At 34.9% G+C, this 14,721-nt stretch overlaps 1 protein-coding gene across 3 annotated transcripts in view; it reads right to left on the bottom strand.

The window, feature by feature from the left end:
- The window catches only part of LOC145683775 (solute carrier organic anion transporter family member 74D-like), a 551,718-nt gene that overhangs the window by 315,935 nt on the left and 221,062 nt on the right, over positions 1 to 14,721 (bottom strand). For all 3 annotated transcript variants that reach the window (XM_081755342.1, XM_081755343.1, XM_081755345.1), the window contains exon 2: positions 1,136 to 1,188. The gene's annotated coding sequence lies outside the window, so the exon portion shown is untranslated. The remainder of the gene's footprint in view (positions 1 to 1,135; positions 1,189 to 14,721) is intronic.

Here is a 14,721-nt window from a genome sequence, read left to right as displayed (position 1 = left end):
TCTAGCTTATAATGAACACTGTCAGTCATTGAAGAATTTTATGGTCTAATTTCTAACGAACACTGTCATTGAGGAGTTTTTTATCCATAGAAATTACAGTGTTACCAGAAAAACAACGCCCCTAAAATCTAAGTTAAGGCAGCGACTGAAGGAATTAAGTCTACTGCATTTGATTACGTATCATGTTGTTTTGGTTTCCTGTGAACTACTTTTTAAATAATAGAATAATAGTTGTATTTAGTTTGTAATAAACAAAATAGTTTTAACATACAGTTATTAAAAATGAATAATAATGTTATTTAGAAAGTAGTTCACAAGAAACCAAGACAACATGATACGTAACCAAATACAGTTGAGATCGTTCCTCTAGTCGCTGTCTTAACTTAGATTTTAACGGCGTTTTTTCTGGCAACACTGTAATTTCTATGGATGGCAACACTGAAAGTCCTTCAGGTTCATATTTTCTGTTGTAGAATAACATTATCTATGATTGTGGTAAGTTGCATTTCACTATCTTCTTTCACTTATGAATAAACAAGCAAAAGAAAAATGGTAAATTGTGTATTATTTTTAGTAAGTCAGACTCTTTAAGTCTGTCGATTCTCTTCATGCACAGGAAACAAGTGGCTTGCGTCACACCGCTTCACCATGCTGTTAGCAGGTGGCTTCCTTCCCAGGCGGAAGATTTTTTGATGAATTTCAAACCTTGTAGAACGTTATGAGAAGTGCTTCAATTTGAATGATGAATATGTTGAAAAGTAATGTAATGTTATACTTTTCTAACACGTATATTAAAAGTTCTGTATCTGCTAGTGTATGCCATTGACAACCAAACATCGTTTCTCTTTTTTAACTGCACTCAAATCTAAGTAGGGAAAACGAATTTACTAATTAAATAAGATGGTGATTCGAATACAGAATGGTGATTCGAATACGAGATGGTGAATATAAGATTAAATAATACGAGATGGTGAATATAAAATTAAATATAAGATTAAATACAAGATGGTGAATATAAGATTAAATAAGATGGTGATTCGAATACGAGATGGTGAATATAAGATTAAATAATTCGTTAATCTAATATTAAGCTCTCCTACAGCTAAATGGACAGGGAGAAATAGTAAACACGTACCACAAGTGATGACAGCTTCATTCAGCAATCAAATGCACAGAAGTTAATATAATCTGAAAAGAGAGATAGAAATGATTTAGTTAACACTAATGAACAAATATTATTGATTATAATAATCTGCTACAAGAGATATATAATTTATAATAAGTCATTATCTCAAAAGCAAAAGATAGGAATACCATGTGTAACAAAATACCGGGCCCATAGGTTATTTCCGTTATATGTAAAGTTACGAAAAAATGGGAAGAGAGACAGGCCAACTCCGTTATGAATAGATAGGAAAAAAATTAAAGAGAGGAAGGCCAACTCCATTATGAATAAAGATACCAAGAAATTGAGAGGAAGGCCAACTCCGTTATGAATAAAGATACGATGAAATTGAAAGAGAGGAAGGCCGACTCTGTTATGAATAAAGGTACTAAAAATTTAAAGAGACGAAGGACAACTCCGTTATGAATAAAGGTACGAAAAAATTGAAAGAGAGGAAGGCCAACTCCGTTATGAATAAAGGTACGAAAAAATAGAAAGAGAGGAAGGCCAACTCCGTTATGAATAAAGATACGAAGAAAGGGAAAGAGAGCAAGGCCAACTCCGTTATGAATAAGAATACGAAGAAAGTGAACGAGAGGAAGGCCAACTCCGTTATAAATAAGAATACGAAGAAAGTGAAAGAGAGGAAGGGCAACTCCGTTATGAATAAGAATACGAAGAAAGTGAAACAGAGGAAGGCCAACTCCGTTATAAATAAGAATACGAAGAAAGTGAAAGAGAGGAAGGCCAACTCCGTTATGAATAAAGGTACGAAAAAATTGAAAGAGAGGAAGGCCAACTCTGTTATGAATAAAGATACGAAGAAATTGAAAGAGAGGAAGGTCAAATCTGTTATGAATAAAGGTACGAAAAAATAGAAAGAGAGGAAGGCCAACTCCGTTATGAATAAAGATACGAAGAAAGGGAAAGAGAGGAAGGCCAACTCCGTTATGAATAAGAATACGAAGAAAGTGAAAGAGAGGAAGGCCAACTCCGTTATAAATAAGAATACGAAGAAAGTGAAAGAGAGGAAGGCCAACTCCGTTATGAATAAAGGTACGAAAAAATAGAAAGAGAGGAAGGCCAACTCCGTTATGAATAAAGATACGAAGAAATTGAAAGAGAGGAAGGCCAACTCCGTTATGAATAAAGGTACGAAGAAAGTGAAAGAGAGGAAGGCCAACTCCGTTATGAATAAGAATACGAAGAAAGTGAAAGAGAGGAAGGCCAACTCCGTTATGAATAAGAATACGAAGAAAGTGAAAGAAAGGAAGGGCAACTCCGTTATGAATAAAGGTACGAAAAAATTGAAAGAGAGGAAGGCCAACTCTGTTATGAATAAAGATACGAAGAAATTGAAAGAGAGGAAGGCCAACTCCGTTATGAATAAAGGTACGAAAAAATAGAAAGAGAGGAATGCCAACTCCGTTATGAATAAAGGTACGAAAAAATAGAAAGAGAGGAAGGCCAACTCCGTTATGAATAAAGATACGAAGAAAGGGAAAGAGAGGAAGGCCAACTCCGTTATGAATAAAGGTACGAAAAAATTGAAAGAGAGGAAGGCCAACTCCGTTATGAATAAAGATACGAAGAAAGTGAAAGAGAGGAAGGCCAACTCCGTTATGAATAAGAATACGAAGAAAGTGAAAGAGAGGAAGGCCAACTCCGTTATAAATAAGAATACGAAGAAAGGGAAAGAGAGGAAGGGCAACTCCGTTATGAATAAAGGTACGAAAAAATTGAAAGAGAGGAAGGCCAACTCTGTTATGAATAAAGATACGAAGAAATTGAAAGAGAGGAAGGCCAACTCTGTTATGAATAAAGGTACGAAAAAATAGAAAGAGAGGAAGGCCAACTCCGTTATGAATAAAGATACGAAGAAAGGGAAAGAGATGAAGGCCAACCCCGTTATGAGTAAAAAATATTGAAAAATGGAAAGAGAAAGGTTAGCTTAGTTATAAATAAAAATACAAAATGATTGAAAGAGAGGAAGGCTAACTCTGTTATGAATAAAGATACGAAAAAATGCAAAGAGAGGAGATTTAACTCCGTTATGAATAAAGATATGAAATTGAAAGACAGGAAGGCCAACTCCATTATGAGCATTGGCGTCTCTGGCATGTAAAATTTGGAGGGGACATGAAAGGAAATTATCTAATTGCTAGTGAGTATCTAAATAAATTAAATTAAAATAAAATATTGAATATTTCGTATTTCAAAATATTGGGGGGACGCATCCCTCCGTCCCCTCCGCCAGAGACGCCCATTATTATGAGTAAGGCTAGTTTTAGACGGAAGCATTTATCGTAGCATTTCTCATAGCAAAAATCGTATCATCGATATCCTACCGTGTAAAGTAGCAAATACTATAGCATTTCCCATGCCATGGCATATCCTATGGCATTTCTTGTCGATAGAACCTGCTCTATTTCGTAGCATTTTCCCCAGCATTTCTGGTCCGATTGCAGCGCCGCGGTGTGTTAAAAGGAAGCGAAAGAGTTTGTGCCAAATATCCATACTCTTTGTTTTGTGTGGGAAATTGAATTGTAGTAAACAAAAAAATGAGTTGGATTAGGAATGCCCTTTGTCCCCATACTTCTTTGTGATTTTCGTTTTTTAATATAATCGGCGAGAACTGTTGTTACAATTGCTATAGCTTTAGCTACCTCACGCTTAATATCAGAGCCATAATTGCGATCTTCTCCAGTGATTTGTTTGCTACGTCACGACAGATGCTTATGAAAATGCTACCGTTTAAAAGCACCATATACTTTTGATGCCATAGAATATTATATGAAATTTTTGACAGCACATCTGCTACGAGAAATGCTACGATAAATGCTTCCGTCTAAAACTAGCCTAAATATACGAGATACTTGAAAGGTAGGAAGGCAACTCCGTTGTGTGTAAAAGTACGAAAAAATTGAAACAGAGGAAAGATGATGGAAATATGTGGTTCTCCAATCTTAACGGTAGAATGAAAAGTTTGGATCTTCGCACTGATAATATGCCCAATGTTAAATAGAAAACCAACGTTTCTTGGTCAATAGATTGTTCCCTTAGTCCCTCACCATGCCTAAAATACAGAATTATTGGCGAATGAGTTCGGAAAATTCTATTTTTCTTTTCTCACGGAGAAATGTGCAGGTTCGGTATGTCATTTTTGGTGTGGTCTTACGTTCCGCTCGACAAGTTTGATGAACTGGCAACATTGTATTTTCATTTAACATTGGACGCATTACGAATGTTGAGCCCAAACGCAGTGTTGCCAGATTGAGCTACAAGTAGCGAATTGAGTGGTTTTGTAAGTGCCTTCGCTACTAAAATATTAAATTGGGGGATATGCTATATTGGGGCCACTTTTCATTATCTGCAGGCTATAACTCTTAAGAATGCACTACTTTTTTCATGCATAAAATAAAAGAAACATTATTTAGTTTTAAATAATATTGTAATGTTCTGAAGATAGTCAATAAAGTACACGGGATTTAGCCTTTCATCTTGTATTATAAACGTAGTATATAATTATTATATAAAGTCTCTTCTGTACACTGGAAAAAAATTCTGTAGTTCAAATTGCCAAATATCAATGTTAAATCATTTACGCTTCACTTTGTAAGTTAATATACATTTCCTTAGATTAAATTTCAAAATTCGTAGGTCTTTTTTTTTTTTTTTTTTTTTTTTTACAAATATTCAGTAAATTTACAAGAAAATATATTTTTATTCATAAAAATGTAATTTTACACCATTCCATATCAGTAATTTGACTTTACAGGTGTAAATTGATTTTCATAGAGGCGTAGCAAACAGATTGTCGCCGTGTTTTGTAAATTTATCTATGATTTTTATTTTTACAGTGTAAGTCTGTAATGTTTTCAGTATGGATAAAGAGGGGCCCCTTCGGCGTACTATGTTGCCTCGGGTTGATAATGTTTTGATCCTTTAAAATTATTGGATTCGATGCTCTATAGAGACAATTAGAGAAAGTATTAGTTTTAATTTTGAACACAAACTGGTTTATTAACTGTTGTAGATACAGATAGTATAGTGGGTTACAGTAAGTTATCCCCTCACGGGATACCGACTTTGCTACCCAAATCCACAGCTCATAAATCATAGAGAGGAGAGAAAATGACTTACACTGCAGGTTTTAGTCCCATACTCCAGGAGGCCAGATTTTTAATCACTTTGTGTCGAGGAGATTAGCTGCGAAGAACGGCGACGAGAGTCAGATGCCCCCGCTGCTCCCACCCACCTTTTTATTTGGAATTTTATCTTTGTTTTTTTTTTAATTTAGTTACTAAAAAACACTTTAATAGTCATTTATCTGAAGGTTGGGTGTTAGCATGCAGTGTTAGGTTTTATTTGGTTGCATACTGGTTTCCATCGTTTTTAGTCATTTCTATATTTTGAACTGTTTTTAATACTTAGAGATAACAAAGAAAAAGATTTTTGTTTGTCCTTCTGGCGGGTACGTAACAATAGGATGGTGTTCTAGCCCAAAGCTGTCTCGGGAGTAGGTATTGTAGGTTAAGATCAGTACAAGCCACTGATGATTTCTTGGTTTCGACCTGCTTTTTGATAGCTACCCTTTGGAGGGAGAACCTGTGGAGGGGTTGTCGGAGACCTTCGTGGTTCTCCGTGTCCTGTTCGTCTCTTCCAATAGGTGTGGTTTTCTTTCATCGTCTGCCACTATTTATATACAAATCGTATAAACACGCCTTCATAGTATGTATAGGTGTACGAAAGCTTGCAATATAATTAAAGTTTTGCTTGTTGAATAAATGAACAATAGTTTTACTAAGATTAACATACTCTATATTAGTTCATTTTTTCTTTTAGTACCGTATAATCTTAAAATCTGACAATACTAACTGTTGTTGAGTTCGTGCTGTTGCAGTATCACAGATCGTATTGCTATCACAGTTAGTGCTTAGGCCTAATAGTAGAACGAAGCTATAGGAATGTGAACTTTCCAAATTTAATTAGGTTCACGTCTCGTATAGCCTCGCTGCTGGAAAGGAAGCTAAAATCGAATCAAGTCAAATCAACAATCCTTTAAGTGCCACTGCGTGATCCTAATGTAGCAGCGAGTGTATAAGTGGATTCACTCTTTACATATACAGTAGCTGAATCTGCGCTCTCTACACAGTGCATCATTCACATATGAGCATTAATCTCCTTGTCATTCTTCACAACATCTGTACATGTCTATTTACAAACACAAGTGAAAGATGTCTTGATAAAAATCGGCAAAGGGTATCATAAAAAGGAGATTGTTTTCAATATCTTCCAAAGTTTGCAAGATTTGAGCGTACTTCCGGTTGGAGTTTCTAATTCATGTATGATCAAGTGTTTCTTTCTTCTTGCATGCAATATGTAATAAGTAAATACATTACATGCACAATTAGTTATAATGGCAGTGATATATGGTGTTCATTAAGCAAAACACTCCAAGGAATAAAGATTCATCTTAGACTGGAGAAATGGTTATCCTTCGTTTTCCATTATCATTTGCCCATGAAACAAACGCCTGATAGATATACAATCCCCGTATACAACTATATTGTGTTCTAATGTATAACATATAGGATATGATGCTTTACGTTTTGTTTTGTTTTTTTTTTTTTTTTAATTTCAACACTTTCAGTGTATCCCTAAAATATGTAATAAAGAAATAACGGTCATTTTAAAAAAAAAAATATTCAATTAGAACTGAACATTCTATACAAAATTTGCAATCGATCAGTAAAAGCGTTATCTTTCTAGAGCTTGTGGTTCCCTCAAAACTCACTGTCGATAGGACTGGCCAGAAACATATAAATCTAGCATTTTAATATACAGATCGATGGATTTGGAAGAAATAACTCAAAATCTAGGACAGGCCCGTATCCAGGGGGGCTAGGGGGCTGTCCCCCCTAAAGTTTTGTTGCCCATCCTAAAATTTTCACGGTAGGCTTCAAAATGAACTATAATATGGTGATGAACTATAATATGGTTGGATCTGGCCCCCCTAACTTCAGCCGCCCACCCTAACTTCAGCCGGACCCCCCCCATACATTTTTGGGCTGGGCACGGGCCTGATCTGGAACACTATGTAACAAAGTTTAGTCACAGACTACAAAGACAATTTACTCTGAAATCATCACAATAATATCAAGAATCACAAGAACAAAGACGAGAAAACAAAGCTTTATTTATGTGTATCATCAAGTTACTCCTTTTGTATGAAACTGAGAGAAAATCCCAGGAAAAACTCTTGAGTCAGGATAACTGGTTTCACAATTTGAACCTGGAACTATCAGGTTGAAAAGGTAAGATGTTTAAGTTTGGTCGCTACTAACCAAAAACCAACAAAACTTCAAAACGCAATGAATGTTAAATGACGTATTACGTAAAATTAACGAAATCAGTATGAAAATAAGATAAAATAATTGATGAACTTATCAAGGATATGTTAAAAGGAGAAAGTTTATACTTCAGAAGTCAAGATAACAGTGTTCTCATAACATTACTGAGTCTGCAAAAATCTTTAGTTCTTATAACAAATCAATATTAAATCATTAACACATGCAGGTCATATGAAATTCTGACATAATATTACGCAAGACATTCGACAAAAAGTGCAGAATATTGAGATTTTATTGAAAAATTATTTATGTATCAGATGCAGCTTCAGCATTTATTGTTTTGTATCTTTTTCAGTAACAATGCTGTAAACTGCGTCATAGGTTAAAAATACTTGTATTAGATCTTAAAGAAGAGTTTTACGAAACGAAATAAGTCAGCGTTGATTGGTCAGTTATAACTCAATGTCCGTTTTCAATGGATCAGCAGTTTATAAAATATTTCCCCTATCCTGTAGTATTTTCAAAATATTTCCTACACCCAGTGGTATATTTAAAATACTTTCCCAGCCTAAAGTGTATTCAAAAAATTTCTACTACCGTGTGGTGCTTTCGAAATATTTCCCCAACATGTGGTATCTTCAAAATATTTCCTCCACCTTGTAGCATATTTCTCCCACTCTATGGTATACTCAAATATTTCCCCCACCCTGAGATATATAAGAAATATTCCCACATAATGGTATTTTGAAAATATTTCCCCCACTCTATGGTATATTCAAAATATTCCTCCTACCCTGAGGAATATTAGAAATATTCCCACACATAGTATTTTGAAAATATTTCCCCCACTCTATGGTATATTCAAAATATTCCTCCTACCCTGAGGAATATTAGAAATATTCCCACACACTGTATTTTGAAAATATTTCTCACACCCTAGGTTACATTTATAATATTTTCCCCACTATATGATATGTTCAAAACATTTCCCGAGACCAAAGAAAACATTACGAAAAGACGAAATACATTTTCCGGGAACTCCAATGTTAGACCATTATTTGTACCCTTCACTATAAGAGAATCTATGTGACATTGAAGCTGTTGTATTCGCGGAATAGAAAATATCTTTGAGTTCCTTGTTTTGAATGCAGTTCACGAGAAAGCTATATATCCTATCCGATGCTCGCAAGTTGAAACATTCATTGCGAAATAACAAAAACCGAGCCAAAAAAAAAAAAAAAAAAAGAAAAAAGAAAAGAAAAAAGAAAAAGAAAGAAAGAAAAAAGTGATTTCTCAGAAATCGTTTATTATCTGCGTCTACTATGGCAACATTAGTTTAACCAGGAGGAAAATGGCTGACCAATACGCCAAATCAACAAGAGAACATTTCTCTTTATGAAATTATTTTGTTCTTAGAAAAACATGGTTGTAGTTAAGCTATGGTTTTCTAGATATTGGAAATTGGTCATTTAGAATTGGTGATGATTTGTTATTGATGTTGCCTGGAAAAGGCTTGTCAAGGTTATCTAGAAACGCTTTAACAGAATTCTCACAAAGTATCGCCTTATTCTTAGTATAAACTAACATAATTTTTTTTCCTTATAGATTTAGTGCCATACAAAACACTCAATTTAGGTCAAGGCATAAACTCTGGTTTACTTCTTTGTTTTCAGTAGAATCATTTCAGATTTCGTTTCTCGGGACAAGATTCTCCGCGAACGTAACGGTTTCTCCTCTTTTTTTTTTTTTTTTTAATTAGCACATTACTATATTAGATTAAAATATATGAATTTTTTAACACTGAGATGCCAGCTTTAATTTCTTGGGGGGGTGGGTAATCAGAAGGCAGAGCAGCGACGCAACTCGGCTTGTTGTTAGCCGGGGCAAGAAATCGTCTTAGCCCCCCTTTACTCCTGACCAACCAAACCAAAACTCTCCCCGACTAATCCTGATATTAGCATCACACAGTAATTCTTTCATTCCATTTTTTTTAAGTGATAAAGCTTGATTTCAAAATTGCAGTACATAATTTAATTTTTAATACAAGATAAAACACCAAACTAATTAGTACTTGCTTTCCAAATAATCTTAGAGTAGGATGCTTGACACATTCTTATAGTCTTATCATAATTAACTGCAAATCACAATGTTTTTGGAATTATATCGGGATATTAATAGTCTAGAACTATCTAAATACAACCATTTCTGCTGGCCTTAAGGCGTGTTAAAGGATTCGTGTGGTGACCTACGATCATCACGAAATGCAGCACATATCCCCTATAATTCCTATGTGTTTTGTAGGAAGTTAAAATATTTTTCATCGCTTTTGTGTAATGTCTATTTTTTTGTCCCATATATCACAATACTTCACATGAAACATCTTATTAGTCATTTTTTCTCAACCCTTTATTCAAGGTCGTACAAAATAGACTTTTCTTCCTCCTAGAGGCTTCTTTCGCCATTCGTATCCTTGATTTGATAGCACATTTGCACTTTATGTAATCACTAATAATACTACCGAGGTATCGAACACTAATCATCTGTTCTAGTTTATAGCAATAACATTTATAAATATGTATATGTTGAAGTGGGCAACAGTGCGCATCGTATGATTTTTTTTTTTCTTTATGGCCAGACCTGAACATTTAACTTGTTAAGTTTTGTGGCCAGACATGTATAAGCATGTTTTTCTAGACAGTTCTGATATGATGCGTATGAAGCCATTAATACGCATAGTGGTTGTATTTTCAATTATAAAGAAGTGATTTTGTGAAAAATAAAAACAAAATAAATGCAGAAAATCTTCGAAAAATACATCAATTTAAATATATTTTATCTTGAAAGCTGTTATTAAACATTTAGTGAGTAAACTACGTTTTAATTAGTTCCAGAAATTATAATATAACGAACTTAGGGCTAATATATAGACGTTACATAAGTAAGATTGCCATACGTCCGTATTTTGTATTTTTTGGGTCCGTGTCCGTGTCCGTATCGTACAAACCATGAAATAGGAAAATGTCCGTATTTGACAGTTTTTAGAGCTGCCCAAAAAAATTCCAAGTCGGAAAGCGCTAAAAATCTCGGACTGTGTTTTCATCATAGGATATATAACTTATATTTCAGTTACTATTAGTAAAGTAGGTTATGTTATTTAAAAAATATGTTTCATTTTCCATTCCAGGATTCTTTTGGTTAGTTTTAACCTCCTCGGTCCCAGCAATTTTTTGGGTAGAAATGTTATGTTCTAATATTAGAGTTACCTTCGGTTGTATACAATGTTAGCCAATTTTCTTTCTTATATCTTTGTCATTTGTCCGCTGAGTGCATGTCGCCTATAGGCAACATGGGGACTCAGTGTATAAATAATGTATAATTCACATGTCGCCTATTGGCGACACGGGGTCCGAGGAGGCATGATTTTATTATATTGTGTTAATGAGAAAAATTATAAAACATGTTAGTTTCCAATAGTGTTTTAAGTATTACAGTAAACAATCGTGTGATAAACAAAAAGGTAATTTTTAGGTATAAAATTTCTAAATGTTTGTTCCGAGTTTGGGCACCGTATCTTTGATGGGTCGTTATTTTAAGGCTTGCCCGTATTTTGGATCAAAAAATTATTTTTTTTATGACGGTAGAAAACATTCCTATCGTTGCTAATAATAAATTATAGCACACACTATTTGTAACACATAAAATACACTAGAAACATAACGTATTCAAATTTACTTACTGTCGCAGCTATTTTCTAAGCCGGATATTTACGTTGTACTTCTCACTAGGTCAGGATCAAAACTGAATTGGTTTAATCATTTCGAGTGCCTTTATCATGCATACCTCTGTGGTAAAAGTAGGAAATAGTAACTGATAAAGATAAAATATTATATCATTTACATTCATAGGCCATTCACCCGCATCATTTTGCTATTCAGATTAATTTCTTCATTTTGAACTTTAATCTCTTTGAAGTGGTTTCCCAAGATACAAAACACAACTTGCGATACTCGCCACCGAATCGAGCAAAGCTTAAAGCATCTAGTATCTATTAAACCATTGGTGGTGGGGAGGAACGCTGATTCAGTGGTAGAGTGTTTATTTATGGTGTATGGGGGTCCCTGGTTCGATCCCCTTCCAAGTAAGTGTGTGGTGGACAATATCGTGCCTTTAGGCCCTCTCGGTGCACTCCCGCTTCCTCCCACTTTCTCATTCCACCAATCATCATTTACTTGCCTTAACACTTTTAAATTGTAAATACAGTACAACCCCTCAAATCTGAACCCCGAAATCCGAAAACCCGGCAAATCCGAACACGTTCTCAGGAAAAAAACATAACTACAGCTGGAAAATTTAAAAAAAAAAAAAGATTTAATCACACAAATTTAGTTTTTTTAAGGTTTTAACATTTTTAGACTTAATATTTATTCAAAATCATTATCTAATTATATTCTTACAAGAAGGCAGTTATAGATATGCGACAATCATTTTGGACATGAGTGTACACCCGCCAGTCAGGGTCATTGCCCTTTCGACCACTGGGCCACCCTGCCTAACCTAACCTCAGTCGTTGTTTTACCGCCAATTCAGTGACGAAATAAGTACGTAATATTATTTTCCGGGTAATCCGAACCCCCCGAAATCCGAACAGGCTTCAGCCCCAATTAGTTCGGATTTGAGGGGTTGTACTGTACTATTTTTAGTATATTGGATAGTGTTTTCATTATTCGATTTTTTTTTTTTTTTTTTTTTTTTTTAAGCATTAAGGCATTGTAGAACACGTTACGTATGGTTTCACGCCTTTCTACGTCGAGACATAGGAGGTGAGGTTTTAGATAATTTACCAAAAAAAAAAAAAAAAATTGGTAGACCTAATTTTATAATCTTTTTGGCGGGCTCACTTTTGCACCTAAAAGATTGAAATTTTGATTTTTCCTCGATTTTCCCGCCTCAGATACATGATGGAGACATGCAAATGGTACCGTTTGAAAGGCTATTCCATTCTGAAGAGAATGATGTACAAACCTTGACCCTAAGGATAAATAAGGATGTCTCAGGAAATGTTTATATTACATCTGAGTCTTTTGGAGTAATCTGGAGAATTGTGAGTCTAATTAGTAAATATTTTTACTGCCATTACTATTCAAGATAGAAGCTTGAAATTCTGTACTCACATTTAGTATACCTCTTATTATCTTTTTCGTTGATTTTGAGATCTGTATGCTAACACAGGGGAGATCCAGAGGGGCTTAAAATTTGAAAAGAAAAAAATCAGAAAAAGATTCCTATTTCTCCCCAAATTTCCCGCCTCAGGAACAAGATAGAGAAATTCAAATGGTACCGTTTGAAATGATGTTCTATTCTGAAGAGAATGAGGTACGAATCATGATCCTAGGATAAATAGGGATAATGCTGTAGCTGCTTGACTGAAAGTCTATAATTTACCCTTAAAAAGCCATAATTTAAAAGGGTTAATCATCGTCTCCCTCAGAATGAAGGGCATAATCATGGGGCATTAAACTAAAATATTTCATTTCTTTTCTATTAAACCATTATTGGCCTTGCAAGAGTAGCGTAGCCTCTTTATCTCTATATGGAAAAGAAGAAGTCCTGAGTAAATGACTAACTGACTGATAAATATCCAGCGTCACAAATTCTACGGAAGGACTTTTGGGAATTCGACGAGGAAGAAGGGGGAAATAGGGGTTACAATTATTATTTTAAAATGTCCATATTACAGAAATTTTGAAGGTTAGACACATAAGGCCTTATGCAGAGTCGTTCTGACGCGTGATTAGTGCCATACTAAAGAGTTAGACTAACATATGTTTCCTGCAGTAGTCATGCCTTTAGTATGACGCTAATCATACGTCAAAACAACTCTGCATACGGCGGTTAAAGTTTGGTATATGATTTGAACTTCCCATTTAAGCTAATTAGACATGCGTTTAAGCGTTTTCTTCACATTTGATCCAGAAGAGAAGAAAGGGCCAGGGAAAAGAGTGCTATTACTAATAATTGTAAGAAATGAAATCTTTCAGTTTTACGTCCCACGTTTACGCCGGCTAAGCTATAGGAGACAGTGATGATGAGAAATGAATGAAAAGGGAAATGAAGAAAATGAGAGGAAACGGGAGAACCCCAAGAAAATCCATGCAGACGGTGTTTGGCCATCACAAATCCCACTTGGCACGAACTGGAATCGAACCAACCAGGGACCCCACGTCAGGGGCGGATCCAGGTCTGACTTCTGGGGGGAGCGGTGGGTTGTCATACTGCTACTTTTAAGGGTTCCAAACTTTGGGATGGGTTTTATTTATATATATAAAATAAGAAAGTTTCCTCTTTTGGGGGAGGCGATCGCCCCGATCGGCCCCTCCTGGATCCGCCCCTACCCCACGCACCAGAACTGAATTCTCTACCACTGAGCCACCGCGGCGCTATTTTAAAGTTCCAATCAAATCGCCACAGTAGTTTTAAATTTGCAAATTGTCTGAACACTAGCGACATCTATTGGAACTAGACAGGCATAGCTAGACATCTATTAGCTTAACTATGTACTATTAAGAATTGGTATTATACACAAATTAGCATGTTTTGTACTGCATTACCGTATAAATAGGATTCATAAATTTGTAGCTGATCTGAATTTAATTTAAAATTATATGATAATATATATCATTTTTATATGTGGAAACGGAGCGATATTTTAGATTTTCGTGATTCATTTCTGATGCGAAACGTTGGAAACAGTTGCGTACGTTTTCTGTTAGTAGATGGTTATAAATGGTTACGATGGCGCTTTAGGGAATGATTGCACAGTGAAAGTAGCTCTCAGCACCATCTATTGGTCAGTACTTCAACTGTTTGCACATTCACACCCGGTTCTATCTTACGTGATGTGTTCAAAAGACTCTCACATTCAAAAGACATCAAAAGACACTTTATTTACATTTATTTTTCGCACGGACGAATCATTAGTGTGTATAACACGTGCGAGAGAAAAATGAAAATCAAATTACATTATCAATAGCATTTATTATTTTTTAAAAAACGATGTTTATGCAGACAACATAGAAACTTACTGTTATCTCTTTCTGAACTATTCGACGTAAGCATTATGATTTTTTTTTAAAAAAAACGCTTTGGCATAACACAAAATATCAGGTTTTTATCATTTTCATGAACGTTTTAAGTACATTATTT

This window comes from Thermobia domestica, chromosome 4 (assembly GCF_964235325.1).
Source record: "Thermobia domestica chromosome 4, izTheDome1.hap1.1, whole genome shotgun sequence".
NCBI classification, from domain to species: domain Eukaryota; kingdom Metazoa; phylum Arthropoda; class Insecta; order Zygentoma; family Lepismatidae; genus Thermobia; species Thermobia domestica.
Note: the sequence above shows the minus strand (reverse complement) of the source record. Positions and strands in the feature narration are given on the sequence as shown.